At 38.5% G+C, this 18,463-nt stretch overlaps 1 pseudogene; it reads right to left on the reverse strand.

The window, feature by feature from the left end:
• Positions 1-209: 209 nt before the first annotated feature.
• LOC125406582 (L-lactate dehydrogenase A chain pseudogene) lies at positions 210-1,745 on the reverse strand (annotated as a pseudogene).
• Positions 1,746-18,463: the final 16,718 nt, after the last annotated feature.

Consider the following 18,463-nt stretch of genomic DNA (forward strand, 5'->3'; position numbering starts at 1 on the left):
CTCAAATGAGTTATCTCCCCAGCCCATTCCCTAGATTATTTATAGACTCACAGGACTCGTTTTTGAATTGTGTAGCTAAGATGGAATATCTGTGCTTCCTCTATTTGTAAGAAGCTACTATATTGTCTAGTTTTGATATTGAGTTACAGATACCATCATGCAAAAATTATGAGAATCTGAGTGTGCTTTATTGTCTTTTTTTTTCACTGTTCAAGGTTTATTTGGTGCTTTAATTGGCATGACACTTGGGTAGTTGGTTGCATCATCCATATGCAGATCTTACATTTTACATAATATTTCAATGTACACTAGACACATAATACACAAAATAATATCCTTTAGAACAGTTATGCACAAGATATGCATAATGGATTTACACACTGGAGCCAGGTTATGACTAACTGGGAAATCATTGGCCTAGGCATGTCTGGTGAGGGTGCATAGCCCAGACACAGCAGGTTCACAGGGTCACTGAAGCCTGCACACAATTGGCAGTGTCTTGGAGACAGTGGGACTGTCACACCAACCAGGTCACCACTACACAAGTACCACATAGCATCAGGGTAGAGCTGTGGGAACACAACCGCCCTACCCACAGCTCAGATGAGGAGACAGTGTGCGGTCTCCATAGAAACCCTGCTGCAGCCCGGACAGTGAAGCGCTAGGACATCTGAGGACTTTTGGAACTGCAGCTCCTCCTGGATCCCCCAGCGCGCATCTGCACTCTTCTTCAAGCGGGCCTCCTCTTCAGAAGTCAGCGTCACCTTCACAACATCGGAGATTCCATTTTGTCCCAGGACACAGGGGACACTGAGGAAGACATCATCCTTGATTCCATAGAGACCCTTAATCATGGTGGAAATGGGGTGCACCCGCCTCAGATTCTTCATTATGCTCTCTGCCAAGTCAGCCACAGAGAGGCCAATGGCCCAGGACGTATAACCTTTCAGCTTGATCACATCATAGGCGCTGTCAACCACCTGCTTGTGAACCTCCTTCCACGGCTCCTTGTCTGCATCGGAGCCCAGATCTGGGTTCAGATTCTTCAGGGAGACACCAGCGACATTCACACCACTCCACACAGGCACACTGGAGTCCCCGTGCTCCCCCAGGACCCAGCCATGACAGCTTAGTGGGTGAACACCCAGCCCTTCTCCCATCAGGTAACGGAAACGAGCTGAATCCAGATTGCAACCACTCCTGATGACTCGGTTTTTGGGAAAGCCACTAATTTTCCAGGCCACGTAGGTCAAGATGTCCACTGGGTTGGAAACAATGAGCAGCTTGCAGTTTGAACTGTACTTGACAACGTTGGGAATGATGAACTTGAAGATGTTCACATTTCGCTGGACCAGATTGAGTCGACTCTCTCCCTTCTGCTGACGGGCCCCCGCGGTGATGATGACCAGCTTGGAGTTGGCAGTCAAGCTATAGTCTTTGCTAGAGACAATTTTCGGTGTTCTAAGGAAAAGGCTGCCGTGCTGAAGATTCATCATCTCTCCCTTCAGTTTGTCTTCCATGACATCAACAAGGGCAAGCTCATCCGCCAAGTCCTTCATTAGGATACTGATGGCACAAGCCATGCCAACAGCACCAACCCCAACAACCGTAATCTTGTTCTGGGGGGCCTGTTCTTCCTTAAGGAGATTCACAATCAGCTGGTCCTTGAGCGTTGCCATCTTGTTGGACTTTGAAGCTTTTGGGACCGGTAGTGCACGACGAGCAGCTTCGGGCGCACAGCAGCATGGTACCTATTGTCATTTTCAAAAGGAAATTATGAAAGACTTTTATTTATTGATTTTTTATTGAGCTCTACATTTTTTTCTCTGCTCTTCTCCCTGCCTCTCCCTTCCGATTTACTCAGGAGATCTTGTCTTTTTCTACTTCCCCTGTAGAATAGATCTATGTATGTCTCTCTTAGAGTCCTTATTGTTGTCTAGGTTCTCTGGGATTGTGATTTGTAGGCTGGTTTTCTTTGTTTTTTTTTGTTAAAAACCACTTATGAGTGAGTACATGTGATACTTGTCTTTCTGGGTCTGGGTTACCTCACTCAAAATGATGTTCTCTACCTCCATACATTTGTCCGCAAAATTCGTGATGTCGTTATTTTTTTCTGCTGTGTAGTACTCCATTGTGTAAATGACAAAGAAGCAAAAAATATCAAATGGAAAAAAGAAAGCATCTTTAACAAATGGTGCTGTCATAACTGGATATCAACATGTAGAAGAATAAAAATAGATCCCTATCTATCGCCATGCACAAAACTCAAGTCCAAATGGATCAAAGACCTCAACATAAAGTCAGCCACACTGAACCTCATAGAAGAGAAAGTGGGAAGTACACTTGAATGCATTGGCACAGGAGACCACTTCCTAAATATAACCCCAGCAGCACAGACACTGAGAGAAACAATTAAAAAATGGGACCTCCTGAATCTGAAAAGCTTCTGTAAAGCAAAGGACGTGGTCAACATGACAAAATGACAGCCTATAGAATGGGAAAAGATTTTCACTAACCCCACATAAGACAGAGGTCTGATCTCCAAAATATACAAAGAACTCAAAAAATTGGTCATCAAAAGAACAAATAATCCAATAAAAAAATGGAGTACAGACCTAAACAGAGAACTCTCAACAGAGGAATCTAAAATGGCTGAAAGACACTTAAAGAAATGTTCAACATCCTTAGTCATCAGAGAAATGCAAATCAAAACAACTCTGAGATTCTACCTTACACCTGTAAAAATGGCTATGATCAAAAACACTGATGAAAGACTTTTTTTGCCTTCTGGTTTATTTAAATTAAATTAAGAGATATAAGATTTGGTGAATGAATACAAAGTACAAGTTCTTTCCTTCTCTTTCTCTCTCTTTTTTAAAGAGGCAATTATTAAACAGGACTACAGATTTGTATCTAAAACAGATCAGAAGGGCTTGTTCTGAATCCTTATTTATTCTGCGGTCTATGTAAAAGAATAAGCCAAGTAAGGGGAAGTTTAGGTCTATAAACAAAATACAATTTATTCTTAGTTGTTGCTGTCTATTAGTTAGTAGCTGCAGAAAAGGAAAAAAAATTAAAAAGACACAGCAACATTTTAAAATTAGGTCCACCCAAAAGAGAAATGTGAACCATTAGTAAGAACATTCAACAGAAAGCCTGAGAATTGTAGAGCAATACACCCAAGTCAACATTTAAAAAGGATTAAAATGCAGTATTTTCAGAGTGGAGAAAGCCACTAAAGACCTTTTCTTGGTGATAAGGAGCTCCACTTTGTGTTGTCAACAGGAGTGGAGAGAAATGACACAAGAGAGGAGTCCCCTGAAAGAGGAAGCATACCTGACAGGAAGGGAAAGCCAGGGGTTCTTGATAGTGAAATAGATGCCTCTTCTAATGAAGCGGTGCCTTGAGTAGCAGCATGCACTGTCAAATGGAAGCTGCATTGGTGGCTCAGCTCCATGGAGTTGTGCAGTGTGCAGGATTTTTGGGCAGGTGGTGTCAACATTTGGAGCCATTCAGAAGAACTGAAGAATGTGAGTGGATGTATTGCTGAAACTAAGAGAGGGTAAAGGGAGGAAAGATGAAAGTGGGGCTTGAAAAAGCCTGCCACAAGCAGACAAGGAGGAAGAACTGAGCTAAAGAAGGACACCACTGAGGTGTCACGGAAGCTCTAAGAGGAGAGTGTTTCACGAAAGGAGTGATAAATCATGCTGGATATCGGGAAGAGTTAGTGGAGGGAGAGAAACACAATGCATCACTGGTAGCTTTTAATAGAGCAGCTTCAGTGTTGGCTGTGTTTAGAAGTCAGTTTTTGCAGAATAAAGGAGTACTGGCTGATACACAAGCAGTGATGTCAGTGTTGTTGTTCCAGCCATAAAACAGGGATCGTTATTTGCAAAGGTGGCACTGTGGAGGAAAAGAGAGGTTTATGGCTGGAGAGAGGGCTGTTTATCACACATACTGCTGGGTACTGGGATTTGTGCTACAGCCTTTTTCTTTCTTTCTTTTTAAACTGCTTTTCTGTTAGCTTCCACCCATGGCATTCACTGTCTTACTTAGGGTTGTTATTTGGGGGATGAAACACCAAAAACAGTTGGAGAGGACAGGGTTAATTTGGTATACATATCCCAAGTCACAGTTCATTGAGGGAAGCCAAGGCAGAAACTCAGACTGGCTGGGGACCTGGAGGTTGAAGCTGTTGCAGAGGTCATGGAGGGTTGCTGCTTGCTGGCTTTCTGCTTCTGGCTTGTTTCGTAGGCTTTCATATGGAATCCAGGTCTACTAGCTTGGGGTGGCATCACCCACAACTGCTGCCCTTTCCAGCTGCAACATCAGTCACTAATTAAGAAAATTCCCTACAGGCTAGTCTACAACCCAGTCTCATGGAGGTATTTTCTCAGTTGAGGTTTGCTTCCCTCAGATGCCTCTAGCTCATGTCAACTTGACATCCAGCGCATTGATGTAGTGTGGCAATAGCTAATTTCATCTTCTCTTTTTATGAAGATTTGAAGGTAACGGAGTCAGTAGGTCTTTCTTTTAGAAAGTGCATTGGTTCAGGGAGGACCACATCCCTTAGTCATGGAATCAAGGCCTCCTCTGGGACTTTAGCTAGTCGCTATGGAAGAAGTGGTCGTATCTTTTAGTATTGCTAGTACTAAAACCATCATGGATCCATAGAGTCCTGTTATAAATAAAGAACTCAGGAGGGAGCATTTAGACATAATTATAAAGAGGTAAGAAGGAAGGGAAGGGGAAAGAAAGGGGAAGAAGAAAATGGAGACTAAAGAGAAGAAAGAGGGAGAAGGATAGTTGATGAGACTCTGAACTTCTGGATCTAAGTCTCATCTGGGAAAAGGTTGCATTTTTTTTTCATTTACTCTGATGCTGAATGAAAAAGAAATACAAAAAAGCCCAGAGTTAGGTTGATGTAGGGGAAACAAAATGAAAAAAATGGATAATAAATGACTGAAATAAACTTTAGTCAGTAGAATAAAAAACCTCCCATGATTTGACACATAATCAACATGTTTTATTGGTTTTTTTTTTTGGTAAATAGTGAATGAGTTGTTGCTTTCATAAAGATGCTGTATTGCTGATTGGGTTCTATGGTTGATTGATTATAAAAAATATGGAGAGATGAAAAGCAGCAACAGATAAGAAAATGTTTGAAATATGTTACATTCAATACTCAGACATACTGCAACACACATACCACATACACACGCATACCACTAACACACACCACACATACATCCATATCACACAATACACATACACTGCACATACACATATACCACACGTACACACTCACACCACATACACACATATCACACATACCGCAGGTACACACATATCATACACAGATGCCATATACACCTACCACACATACACACATATCACACACACCACATACACACATCTCACATATACATATTTCACACACAAACACCCCCCCCACACACACACACACCATACACCGTCCTTAAGGGCATTGTCTTCTTAATTACTGCTATCTGAAAACAGAGCTGTGATTAAACTATAACATAGGAATTAAGTATAATCCTTGACATCATTGACCAGACAACACAAACCACCAAACTAGACCACTCTGTGGAAGAAAACAGGCTTATTTAGGGAAATTAAAAACTGCCAAGGATGTCTCTCAGGGAACAGTGAAGATAGTGAAAGACCGAGAGAATCTTGTCAGTTTCGAGGAGTGTGTTTGGGCAGTGGGAATAGCCTGGAAATTAGAGGTTTGCAGAGCAACAGAAGCCAGATTCACAAGTTTCTTAGGACTGCTGACTTTAGGCTTTGCTTGTCTGCCAGCAATCCTGCTTACCCAGGTCAGAGTCCAGTCTGAGCGGAGCCCGGACTGTCATTTATGACATTGTCAATGGCACTGTGTTCTGTGGGGTCCACTTTGGACCCAAGCAATGATTTTGTCTGAACATGGCCCTGCTCTACCTGTATGTGTTTTCTCTTTCCTTCCTCTTATTTCTTCCTTGTGAATATTTACAATTTTGGGCATGGGGATTACAAGTTTGAATGAGATCGATAAGGTCTCTCCTGTCATATTGGTTAAAAAAGAGTGACAGAAGGGATTAAGAAGGGACCAAATATTTCAGGAGCCTGAAGTCTTATATCTGTTTTACCAAGTGCAGAAATTTTATAAGAGCATTATTTATTGATAAGTTGTCAAGGCAGAATCAGCAGCGCTTATTTTTATTGAAATTGGAAAGTTGATTATGTCCAACAAGCTTGACAATTTATGTGGATAAACCTTGAGAGAGAAGTCAGTTTTTTAAGATCGTGTGCCCAGCTATCCTGCAGCCGGTGTTCTTTTATGTAACTGAAGATCAATAACTGTATTCCAGCACACTCCTTTTCTATGGCTATTTGTTCCAACTGACAAAGGTTCATTAAGCAACAACGTATTTGTTTTCCTTATTTTTTTTTTGTAGTGTGTGTGGTGCAAGTGTGTTTATGTGGTGCGTGTGTATGTGTGTTTGTGTGACAAGTGAAGGGTATTAAATCATTTGCAATGATTTCTGTATCACTTGGAAAGGTTTTGGCACAAGGGAACTGTTGAGTGTGTGAGGTGAGCTGGAAGGGACATTAGTTCCTGCAGAGGTCACACGAGCTATTGCAGTAAGCTACAAACGAGCTGTGGGGGATGCGATGGGATTTTTAAAAGGAAAATCTTTCATGTACATTGCCTTGCCATGTTACAGAATCTACTGCTCCCTAGAGGGTTTAAATCTTAACAGTGGCGTCTATGACAGGACATACTCACATTGCTCAATATATTTAATTCAGCCCATGCTTACATAACACCTAAAACTAGTCCACCTGGGACTTCGGTAAAGTTTAAAACCTCCCCATGTCTCCTGATCACCTTTTGACTTTAATTGTTGGCTTGCTCCTCACTAGGCAGATTTCAGACAGCGTTTCTACCTGTTGCCCTCATTTGTTAGTCCTAAAACTTGTCTGTTCTTTGTGTAACAGTTGAAGAAAAAAATATGGGACAAAATTACCTTATCTCTTGTCTGCCATTTTATTTCTATTTATGTATTGGAAACAGAAAAGAAGTAGGAAATAAGTATATTTTATAAATTGCATCAAGTTCATTGTAAGCATAATCAGTGTCATAGTCATAGACACTGGTTTTTTTAATCTGTTGATAAAAATGTAGCATTACTTAGCTGAAGGAACTGGGAACCAGAAATTCGGCTTTAGTTTTACCCCTTCTGCAAATGCCCGCTTCAGCTATCAGCTTGACGCAGACCAAGAGTCATCAGGGAAGGGGGCACCTCAATTGAGAAATTGCTTTAATCGGATTGGCCAGTAACCATGCTATGGAGCATTTTCTTAAGTGTTAATTAGAGGTGCCACCCCAAGGCAGGCAGATCGGGGCTGCATATGAACAGGAGCCTGGGAGAAAGCCAGTAAGCAGTGTTCTTCCATTGTTTTTGCTTCAAGCTCCTGCCTTGAGTTCCTTCCTGCCTTGGCATCCCTCCCTGATGAACTGTAACCTGTAAGCCAAATAAGCCTGCTTCTCTTCAAGTTGCTTTTGGTTGTGGTATTGATCACGGCAACAGGAACAAAACGAGAACACCTTCCAATCACAGTACACACTCGTCCGAAGTTTCCCTTCTGCTTTTCTAGAACAATCTCACAAAATTGCGTTCCTTACAGATTACCTTTGGAAGTAAATGAGATCACTCACACGAAAGTGTTTTATAAATTTGTAGAGTAGTATAAGGGTAGAGATTATGACTACAAAAGGAACTTTCCAGACCATTAATTTCTCACATATGTTTTTTGTTAGATCTCCAAGTCTCTGGAGCCATATTTACTGTATAGAAATAAGCAAGCATCAGAATTAGACTGTATTTGTATTTTCTTTTTTTGCCCAAGAATGAAAAGCTTCTAAGACACATTAAAATCACACACTGTGTACATCCCTATCGTGGTCTCCCTAAAGCTAATTTGCCTAGTGATCTGTTCAGGAGACTTGAAAGCTCCCATTCTTTTCCTTCTTGTTTTAATATGACAGGTGATTCTTACTCAGTGCATTGAGGTCCTAATTGATTTCATGTGTGCTGATAGCATTTAGAAACCCACATTTCTGAACTAATTCAATGATAGTTCTTTTGCTGAACTTTGAGTTTATTTATCAGCAATGTCCTTCAGTTGTTTCACTTTCTGATGTATGCTATTAAATGTTTTAAGGGCTTCAAAATGTAAACTTACCAGATACTCAAGTTCTATTGCTATGGTGTTCCATGGGTATCATGTGGTCACAAAAATCCCTTTGGTTCCTTTGAGTTTTCTACTCTCCATTTGGTTCCTTTAATGCTTTAACATTGAATAGATGGGTTAAATGGGGAGTAGAGGGTAGATAGGCTTGCAAAGACAGAAGAGGAGCAAAGAAAGGTACTTATATTTTCATTAAGAGCTTATGCCCATTGATATAACTTCTCAATGTTCTTGACCTTCTAAACAGGTTCTACCATCCCTCAATGGCATCAGAACGTTGGAAATGAAGCCTTTAACACCGTGATTCTCAACTTTTCTATTGCTGTGACCTTTAATACAGTTCCTCATGTTATGGTGACCCAACAAAAATAAAATTATTTTCATTGTTACTTCATAACTGTAATTTTGCCACTGGTTTGGATCACATTGTAAAAATTTGTGTTTTCTGATGGTCTTAGGTGACCCCCATGAAAGGGTCATTCAATCCACAAAGAGGTCATGACCCATAGGTTGAGAACTGTTACTTTAACACCTTATACCTTGTGGGGAGCATGTAAGGAAGACCTGATCTTATATCAGGGTATTTTGCAGAAATCACAAAGAATTTTTAAGAAAATTCAGGGAGTAAACTAGAATCAGGGAAGATGGAACTTCTATAAGGAAAGGTTCAAATTCAGGAGAGTAAAAATGGAATTCAGCCTGACAACCACGCATGTGCAAGGAGAATCAAGCTCTATGCTGAGCAGTAGGACAAAGGGCTGCAGATGAGCAGTTCAGAGATTTGGTATTATATCAGATGATATTTCACAGCATAAGCAGTGCAAGAAAAGAATGAAGGCCAATAGAAAAATCATGATAAGCAAAGTCGACCATGAGAAAGAAAATCTAATGAGAAAGTGCTTCTTGGTTTTACCGTGAAAGGTAATCATAGAGTCACGATATAGAAACCCTGTTAGAGTTATCATTATCCAGATCTCAGGACTTCAATTATTTTTCAGGTTAGATATAATAAATTCCAAATATGCTGATAGAATCATGGATGACAGAAACTTGATATGAGACGCATGAGAACTACTTGACTATGAAGACTGATGAGGATAGGGCCACCTCATGGGTTATCAATGACAAAGGGTGCTGGTGACCAGTGATAACCCATTGGTCAAAGTGAAAAGCTATTCTATAAAGCTAGAAGCACCATGGAACATGGAAAATAGGCAGTGAGTAAGGTAATTACTCATATGTCAGTCAGCAGTGCCCTTTATTAAATCAAGAAATAGAGTGAGCAAATCACTGAGCAGTATCAGCTTCTATCTGAGAACGAGAAGCAGCAGTGTTAAAAGTGTTCATTCTGGTAAGTATGGTGAGACAGTGGGGCAAGGTTATCAGATGCATGGCTACCAATTTTTCTTGCAAGCCTTTTTGTTCTTTTGACCTTTCTCATGGTCTATGCCAGGTAGGAGCTCTTCCTATGACCAGCATACTCTCTTACATTTTTTTTAACAAAGTGTATTTGATTTTGAATAAATTAAGCAAATTTTAATATTTCCTTGATGCCAACATATCTATTCAGGTAATTTTATTTATAATTTGTCAAGGCAAAATCTATCTGTTTTTGTTATTAGCATAACCATCACAATTTAGTGACTTAAAATACAAGTTTATCAGCTCATAGTTTTATGTATCAGAATTTGAATATTACTCTCATTTCATTGAGTTCATGTTGTCTTGGTTTCTGTCCTGCTTGGTTCCCACAATCGCTGGGTCAAAAAGAAATCACACAGAGGTCTATATTAGTTATAGACTGTTTGGCCTAGTACCTCAGGCTTTTTATTAACCCTTACAACTTATATTAGCCCATTGTTCTTATCTATGTTAGCCACATGGCTCAGTACCTTGTCAGCGAGGCAGTAACATATTACTTCTTCTGTGGCTGGGCCAGGACTGCAGGAATGAGCTTTCCGCTTCCCAGAATTCTCCTCTTCTCATCAACCTGCCTCTACTTTCTGACTGGTTGTCCCATCTATACTTCCTGCCTGGCTACTGGCCAATCAGCATTTATTTAAAATATAATTGACAGTAACAGACAACTGTCTCACACCAGGTTCAAATAAAAACAATTATTTCTGGAGGCTCTTAAGACAAATAATTTTTTCATCATATCCAGTTCCTACAGCATATTCATATAGCTTAGTTTATGGCCAATTAATTTATCCTCCCACCCATCAGTGTAAACCTCTGTGGTTCTTTTCCATTATCCTATTTTTCTGTATCTGAAAGACCAGATTTATGAACATTCTCTAATTTTAAGGAGTCATAGGGCCCAGTCATACTGAAAATACTCTTGTTGTGGAAGTTAACATAATCACAAGTTCTGGGAAATATATATATTTACATAAGCGCTTATATGGACACATATTCACATATAATTTGCTATTATATATATACTAAATATATGTACATATATTTACATATCTATAATACTAAATAATAATGCTAAAATAGTGCAGGCATTGCTTCTTCCACAAAAATTATAATTCATCTCTACTCAAAATTGCCCATAACTATATCACATTAATATAGCCAGAAAAATGTAAGGTCCTAATAACAGATTAAAAAGAATGACTATAAGGCCTGATTAAATTATAAATGTCTCATCTTTTTTTCCCTTCTGAAAAACAAATCTTTATGTGTAAAATGCTTAATCTTGTTTGTCAACCTGGTGAGGATTAGAATCACCATGGAAACAAACTTCTAAGCATGTCTGAGGGATTTTCTTGATTAGGTAAACTGAGGTATAGAGTCCCCCTAAATGTGGTGGTATCATCCCTTGGGTGGGGTTCCTAGACCGAATAGACAGGAGAAAGTGACCGAGTGTGAGCATTCAGCTTTTGACTTCCTGATTATAAATGCAGTGACAAGCTGCCTCATGCCCCAGCACGCCTCAGGTCCTGTTGCTATGACCTTCTAACCGTGATGGACTGGACCTTTAAACAGTGAGTTAATTCAAGCCTTCCTTCATTCTCCTTAGATACTTGATCACAAAATGAGGAAAGTAACTGGTGAATTAAGTTTTTCAAGAGCTTTAAGGTTGTCGCTGTTTCAGTTATTTCGTTTGTATGGTTCAGATACATGAATTTGATGTGAAGTTATAGAAAGTAGTCAGGTCTAACATAAGAAAATCAAGAGCAGGACTCATATTTCAACAGACATTCTAATCTTTGGGATTAATTTCCAGATAGTTACGTTTCATCTTGGGTGTGATGGAATCCCTGTGGTATTATACATGTTTATATACAAACAGTGACTTGGGAAACAGAGGCAATGATCTGGATGGAACTCGAAGATTTAACTACCATGAACATTCCAGAATCCACCCCAAAGTGAATATCCTATTTGTCATGGAACTGGCAGAAATATTTATGAGCTTAAAAGGGCAGCAATAAAGAAATTATGCCATTGTATCAGGAGTACTGGGACCCTCTTGGAGTTCTGTTATGTGCACTGGGGTTCCTGGATGATCTCATTGATGGCGCCATCATGGCATTTCAGCAGTTTCTTATCATTAGGTAAAGAAGGCAAACTCAACAGACTGTATATAAAGTGATAACATTATAATTTTTCACAGTGTGTGAAATAAAGGAACTTGCCTTTTTGTCAGGTTACAAGTGTTCACTCCTTAGGTTTTTATTGGTCAAACTGAAGTAGCTGCTACTTACTGTCTGCCCTGGAAAAAAAAAACCAAATATTTTCATACCTCTGTACATTTGCCTTAGGCTGTTCCTGCTGTTACAAAGTCTTCCCTCCTCCTCACTTAAGCTTCAAATCCTGGTTGAGTAAAGACCTTCTGACCTGATTAGATTATCACTTACTCTTTCCTCTGAGTTCCAGTAGCATTCCAAATATAACTAGAGAGCTATAGCCTTTGGCACACCGCAAACAACATTGTCTACAGATAAAGCCTAGCCTAATGGTTGCCAATGAGATGAGGTGTCCAAAAAGACAGACATATAAACGATTTAATGCCCTACATTCTGAATTTTTGTCTATATCCTGTATCATCAGATTTACCCAATGGAGGTAGACTGTATTGTAGTAAACTCTTTAGATCCTGGGCACAGTTTCCACACCAAATCACTAACTCTATCTCCCTTAACAAATCTTCATAACGTATGGCATGGACTGTGGGAGGAATTTCTTCTTCTTGGATAAAGTCTAGTACTTACAATTTTTATAGTGAAAAACAAAATTTGCCACTAGGCTTATGTTCTCTCTGGAGTCTCTCACTTTGGTATCCATTTCTGCTTTCAACTCTAGAGCAGCTGGTTAGTGTGCAGTCTTGGAAGAGGACCTGCTTTGTAGGTGGGTTTGGAAATCTGTCTCAATGAAGAAGCTGAAAAGGACCTGGAAATTCCCGGGAACATGAACTTGCAGAAGTTTTCCAAAGCTCAGAGATCTGTAAGCCCTAAGAAGTTTTGAAGCATGCATACAAACAAGGAAATAAGCTGAGAAGAGTAAGGCATACAATAACAACTCCATTCCTTTGCCACCTATGGAATTAGCAATAGTTCTTCCCCCCCCCAAAAAAAAGCATAGGAACTAAATGTACTATCAGAAGACTCAGAACATACCAATTTCTTTTCTTACAAGAAACATTCTTCAGGGTAGAGAAATGTGATATGGATATAATTTATCTTCTCCAGAACATACTAAATGTGCAGCATTGGAAAATTTCCATTTCATTTATGGTTTTCAAACTTCCCAGTAAAACGAGAATTGCAAATGGTGTTGAAAATGGCACAGCATCTGCACTTTCTGTTCGGTTGCTCTGCTCATGACATGTTAAAATGCTACAAGACCTGCCTTGGCTAAGCTGGACTCGCATTGTTTAAAACAATGATTAACATGTTTCTGTATACTTGAAGGAAGCTGCAGTTGGAGTACAAACTAGTTGGATTCATTAACTTTACTCAAGTTACTTGAGCTTCAGTTAAAGATGCAGAGTATTCATTTGTAAAATTAAATAACCTAATATTTTAAAACCAGTACAAATCATACCATCAAAGGATAACATGTGATGTGATGAAGACTCCATGATGTAGACTCAATGCCATTATCAGTAGCATCAATTCAGATGATACAGCAGAGGGAAGAATAAGACCTTATGGCCTACAAGATGAGTGTGCGCCATCAAGACTGGTGACCTAAATTCAATCTCCAAGAGCCACATGAAGGAAGGAGAAAATCAACTTCTACAGGTTTTCCTCTGGCTGCCATATGAAGCATGGCACCCCTTCTCAGTGAATAAATAAGTGAAAGTAAATAAACAAATAAATGTTAAAAAAGAAGACTCTGGAGCAGGCTTTAGAGAATGCTAGACATCGATTAAACAACTAAGTCATGTATATAGTCATTTAAACCAAGAAATAGCACTAACCTTCAACAATTGGTTCTTATCCAATAAACTTTATTAGTCTAGATGTTAGGCAATGAAATTATAATTAGATTTTCTGGTCCATTGGGGGTTCAGGGATATAGCCATTTTCACTTGCACACTTAAAGATATTATTTTTAGATTTTTAATATTTATTTTCTTGTCTGAAGCAGTAGAATGTTGTTAAAAATATTGGATTTGGTAGGGAAAAGTTATAGACCATAATGGGAGTCCAAAAAGTGTGAATCTCTAGATGGGCAATCAATGACCCTAAAGTACTTTTCATTCTTTTCTTGAAAGGGATAAAATTTTGTACTTTTGCTTTTTTAATTATGCCTGGGTATTTCATGGCAGTTCTCTCTCTAAAAGTACAGCAAACAAAATATTCCAGAGCACTGAGAGCTGCAGCTACCTGGATTCCCGTAAAGCAGGGTTTGTGCGTTTCATCTGTGAGGTAAGCTAGCAACAGAAGGGGCTTCTGCTGTATTTGACACCGAACTGTCAGCTTTGGTTTTAGGATGAAGGTTTAAAAAATGCAATATAGCAGCTCGAGCTTTCAGTGCCAGCTACAGAGATCAATATCATTTGTCCACCCCAGCAGGGGCATTTGTTAAGAAATCATTCTTCCTCTGAGTCTCAGGGAGAGAATAAAGCTTCACGTTCTGTTTTTACATGGCATATCTCTCCACAGATAGCAGCAAGCCTCTGGGAAGCCCAGATGAGCTGTGCTGTCTGTGGGTGCTTGTGTTTGTATCTTGGAAGGGTGAGGCCAGTTCTTCTTTCTACTGAGCCCTGCCCCCGAAGATTTATCACTACTGACTTATTCACGTTGGAACTAAGAGTTCTCGTGGAAAACAAATGCATCAGGGTCGGTATCTCAAATACAGTCATCAGCTGGCATGGCTGGCTGATGGAATGACTCGTGTAGGAAGTCAAACTACCATGATGGGTTGTGAGGCCATCAGGAAGAATCAGTGCGGAATGAAGAACGGCTGATCTCTGACATAGTGTCTTAAAGAGGGAAAACACAGAGGGACTGGATAAAATATGGTGACTATAACTCAGACTTGTGTAAACCTTTGCTGGAGAAGGTTGTATATAATAAATATATCTAATCACAGTGAGTGTATAATCATATGGATGTACATGATTATAAAGGAGCTAAAATGTTCCTCTTGCTTATAGACATTGCAGGTGTTGAAATGCCTTGGCATAATACATTATTCATGTATTTGTGCTGAAAGTCTAATAGCAATGCAGCACATAAAATCATGTATGGTACTACTTGATAACAGCAAGTGACTTTCTGGTTTATATATTCATTATAGTATGCTTTTAGTCAGTGTTAAAGAGTTGGCAAATATGATTAAATGCATAATAATGTTTTAAGTTATTCACTACATACATCTATGTATGTTATGGGTGGGATGTTTCTGTCTCTGCCCCTCTCTTGGCAAATATATAAATTTGATACCTTAGCACCAACTATGATGGCATTTGGAGATGGTCTTTGGGGGAGGTAATTAGGACTGTATGAGGTCATAAGAACATGACTGCAATAGGATTAAGACTTTTCAAAGAAGAGTGAGTTCTCTCTGTCTGCCCTTTACGCCCATCAGGATTAGGTCACATGAAGATGCAAGATAACAGCCTTTTGCAAGACAAGAAAAGAGGCCACTAGAAGGAAACCTATGTTGCCAGACCCAGGCTTCTCAGCTTCATAACCTCTAAAATTGTGAGCTATAAATTGTGGTTTGAGCCATCTATTCCTTTGTATTTGTTATGGTAACCCAAGAATACTATCCAGCTTCATAATGCTATTTTTCACATGAATTTAATTTCATGCATTGAATGTGTTTTCTTATAAACTCTATTATTTTTGTAATATTTAGTCAACGTAATTTCACTCACTATCAGTAGGCATAGAACTTAAAATATGTTATTTACCTTGGTATAATCTTATCATTTATGGACTAAATACTGTAGTGTTGGATTTTAATACTGAAGGAATTCTTTAAACTTAGTTTATTTGTTTCTTACCAATAAAGGGAGACAGCGCCAGGTATTTTTATAATGACAAATGCCACATTATTACACATTTTCTTGGAAGGAAATAATTTTTTCCTCTCTCTCTCTCTCTCTCTCTCTCTCTCTCTCTCTCTCTTTTCCCTCCGAGACAGGGTTCTTCTGTAGCTTTGGAGCCTGTTCTGGAACTAGCTCTTTTAGACCAGGCTGGCCTTGAACTCACAGAGATCTTCCTGTCTCTACCTCCCTAGTGCTAGGATTAAAGGTGTGCGCCACCACTGCCCGGCAAGAATTTCTTTTTCTTGTGCTTATAATTTTACAATTCTTGTACTGACTTTGCCATTTTATGTCTGGCTTCTCCCCAGTGACCTGCACAGCTGCCTGCAAACTGCCAGGTGCTGTAGGGTGGAACAACATCGAGTAACCTCTGCGACTCGTTGCTTATGTCATGGGGTGAGTTGGTACTGACTGCTGCGAGAGGAATCCTTAACGTCACTGTAGCCTGGGAAAACTAGCAATAACTATCAACCCCTGAAGCAAGATGTCTCTCAAGTTCAAAATGTCCACAGTGAGATAGAAATCACAACAGAGAGGAAACCAGAGTGGGGATACAATGTTCTTAATCACAATATTCCAGCTTAAAATATTTCCCAAATATAAAAGATGATAGAGTTTTGCCTCATCTTGATGTTCTTTAGTCTCACTGTCTCTGTTGGTGGGATTTGAACTCTCTTCAGTTGTGTAACCTTATGCTACATGAACTTCGTATCTCTATAATTAAGTGCATATATGTATCATTATTCTTTTCTGATAGAATTTATTTTTTTGCACTAAATTCAGTTTCTTTATTTGCACTAAAATCATTTTATTTTTAAATTCTACTGTATGTAAGGCAATCACATGGTCACTTCAGCTTGTATACTTTTGAAGTCATAATAGTTTTGATATTATATAAGATACAGTATAATTTTTATTTACATACTGTCAAAAATTCATGACTGTAGACAGACAAGCACTTTATATGACAGAAATACATATTGTATCATTATAAATAAGTAACCTTGTATGTAATTCGATTCCTGTTTGAGTTTGGGTCAGTGAAGGTAGGCTATCTAGAGTACTTATGAAGCACCAGTGGCTTGGAGGAGGTAAATTAATTCAAAGATATAACTTAGAATCTCATTTTAAGTTTGAGGTTATAAAGGAAGTAATATTCAGTTTGATTTTTAAAAATCTGTGATTCTGTTCCATTGGCAACATGAAAACAGTTTCTGAATGAGAGCAACCTGTTTGAAGCTTCATCACCATAGAACATGTTACTTAGTACTGAGTTAGTGGCAATCTTGTGCTCTCCAGGCTCTCATACCAGAGCAGGAGAGAGTCTTCAGCCCTGAAGTCTTGCCTCATTTACCATTAGTTCCCATCTCTTGATTGCCTTCCTGAGGAGGTTAATAATGTCTATTTCTGCTTTGTAGCCTTCAGTTTTTATACTCATATCATTCCCATTGTCATATGGCACAGTGATTATGTCGTTTCTTCAGCATATTAGATGGTAACGTTATTTGAAAATAAAGATTACATGTCATATTTTATTATTTCACAATAATACAAGGAATTAGTTTGATAGATCTTTTGAAAATTTGAATTTTAACATCTGAGGTAGTAAGCTAAAGCTAGAGAGTTTATTTGGAGAGTAAGAAAGGGTAATGAAATGAAACAGAACAAAACAAAACAAAAAACAAGAAGAAGTTATTTGGAGTTTTCATGTTTATTACTATGAATCCACCTTAGAATGGGGATATAGTTATATTTCTCATTTAAGCAATTATCCTTTGCGTGACTCTACACAAAATAAAAACATATGTTCATGCCAATAGCATAAGAGCCAGCTAATAGCCAGAGCTTTAAAAAATTATTTGGTCAATAATTAATTTTATTTAATTTAGTAGAAGAATGAATTCTGCCAAACTAATACTTTGATTAATAGTTATAATGATTATAAGATGCCCTTGAATATTCATACATTACAGTAGATGAATTTTTTAATATTCTAGTGTGTTTCTATCATGATTCAGATTTTGTACCTCAGACCTGAAATACTTATATAAATTAGAATCTTGAATGTAAAGGAATTATTGCATTCTGTTTTCCACGTTTCACACCTGAGAAAAATGAAGTCATAAGACTGTAAGGAGTTTTGTTTTCATCAAAAAGAAGGTACATTTAAAAAAATTTACACAATGCTTTTTTCCAATGAAATTCATGTTCTTCAAAAGAATTTTGCAAGCAAATTCACCACTATTGATATCCAAATGGTAAGATGATCTTACATTGACTTTGAACATGAAAGAGACTCGGAACGCCCAAAACAACATTGCAAAACCACAAAATTGTAGAGTCCACATTTTATGATCTCAAATCTCAATGCAAAGCTCCTGGAACTAAGACAAAAAATATTTGCATAATGATAGACATTGATAACAGTAAATAGAACTGAAAATCTAGGAACCAATTCTTTACATTGACAAGAAACTGCTGAAATATTGAAATAAGAGTTCCAAGAAATCTGAGAGGGAAATGTTTTCTATGATAATTTATTATAGTATTATTATATGTCTACATATAAAAAACTGGGCCCTACTTTAACTGGTAAGTAATAATTGTAAGGATGTGACCTATGAATCCCTGAGGGGAACATAAAGATCAATGTCAATATCTGTAACCTTGGCTCTTCAGTGGTTTCTCAGATGT

This window comes from Myodes glareolus, chromosome 10, assembly GCF_982192425.1.
Source record: "Myodes glareolus chromosome 10, mMyoGla1.1, whole genome shotgun sequence".
Classification (NCBI taxonomy): Eukaryota; Metazoa; Chordata; class Mammalia; order Rodentia; family Cricetidae; genus Myodes; species Myodes glareolus.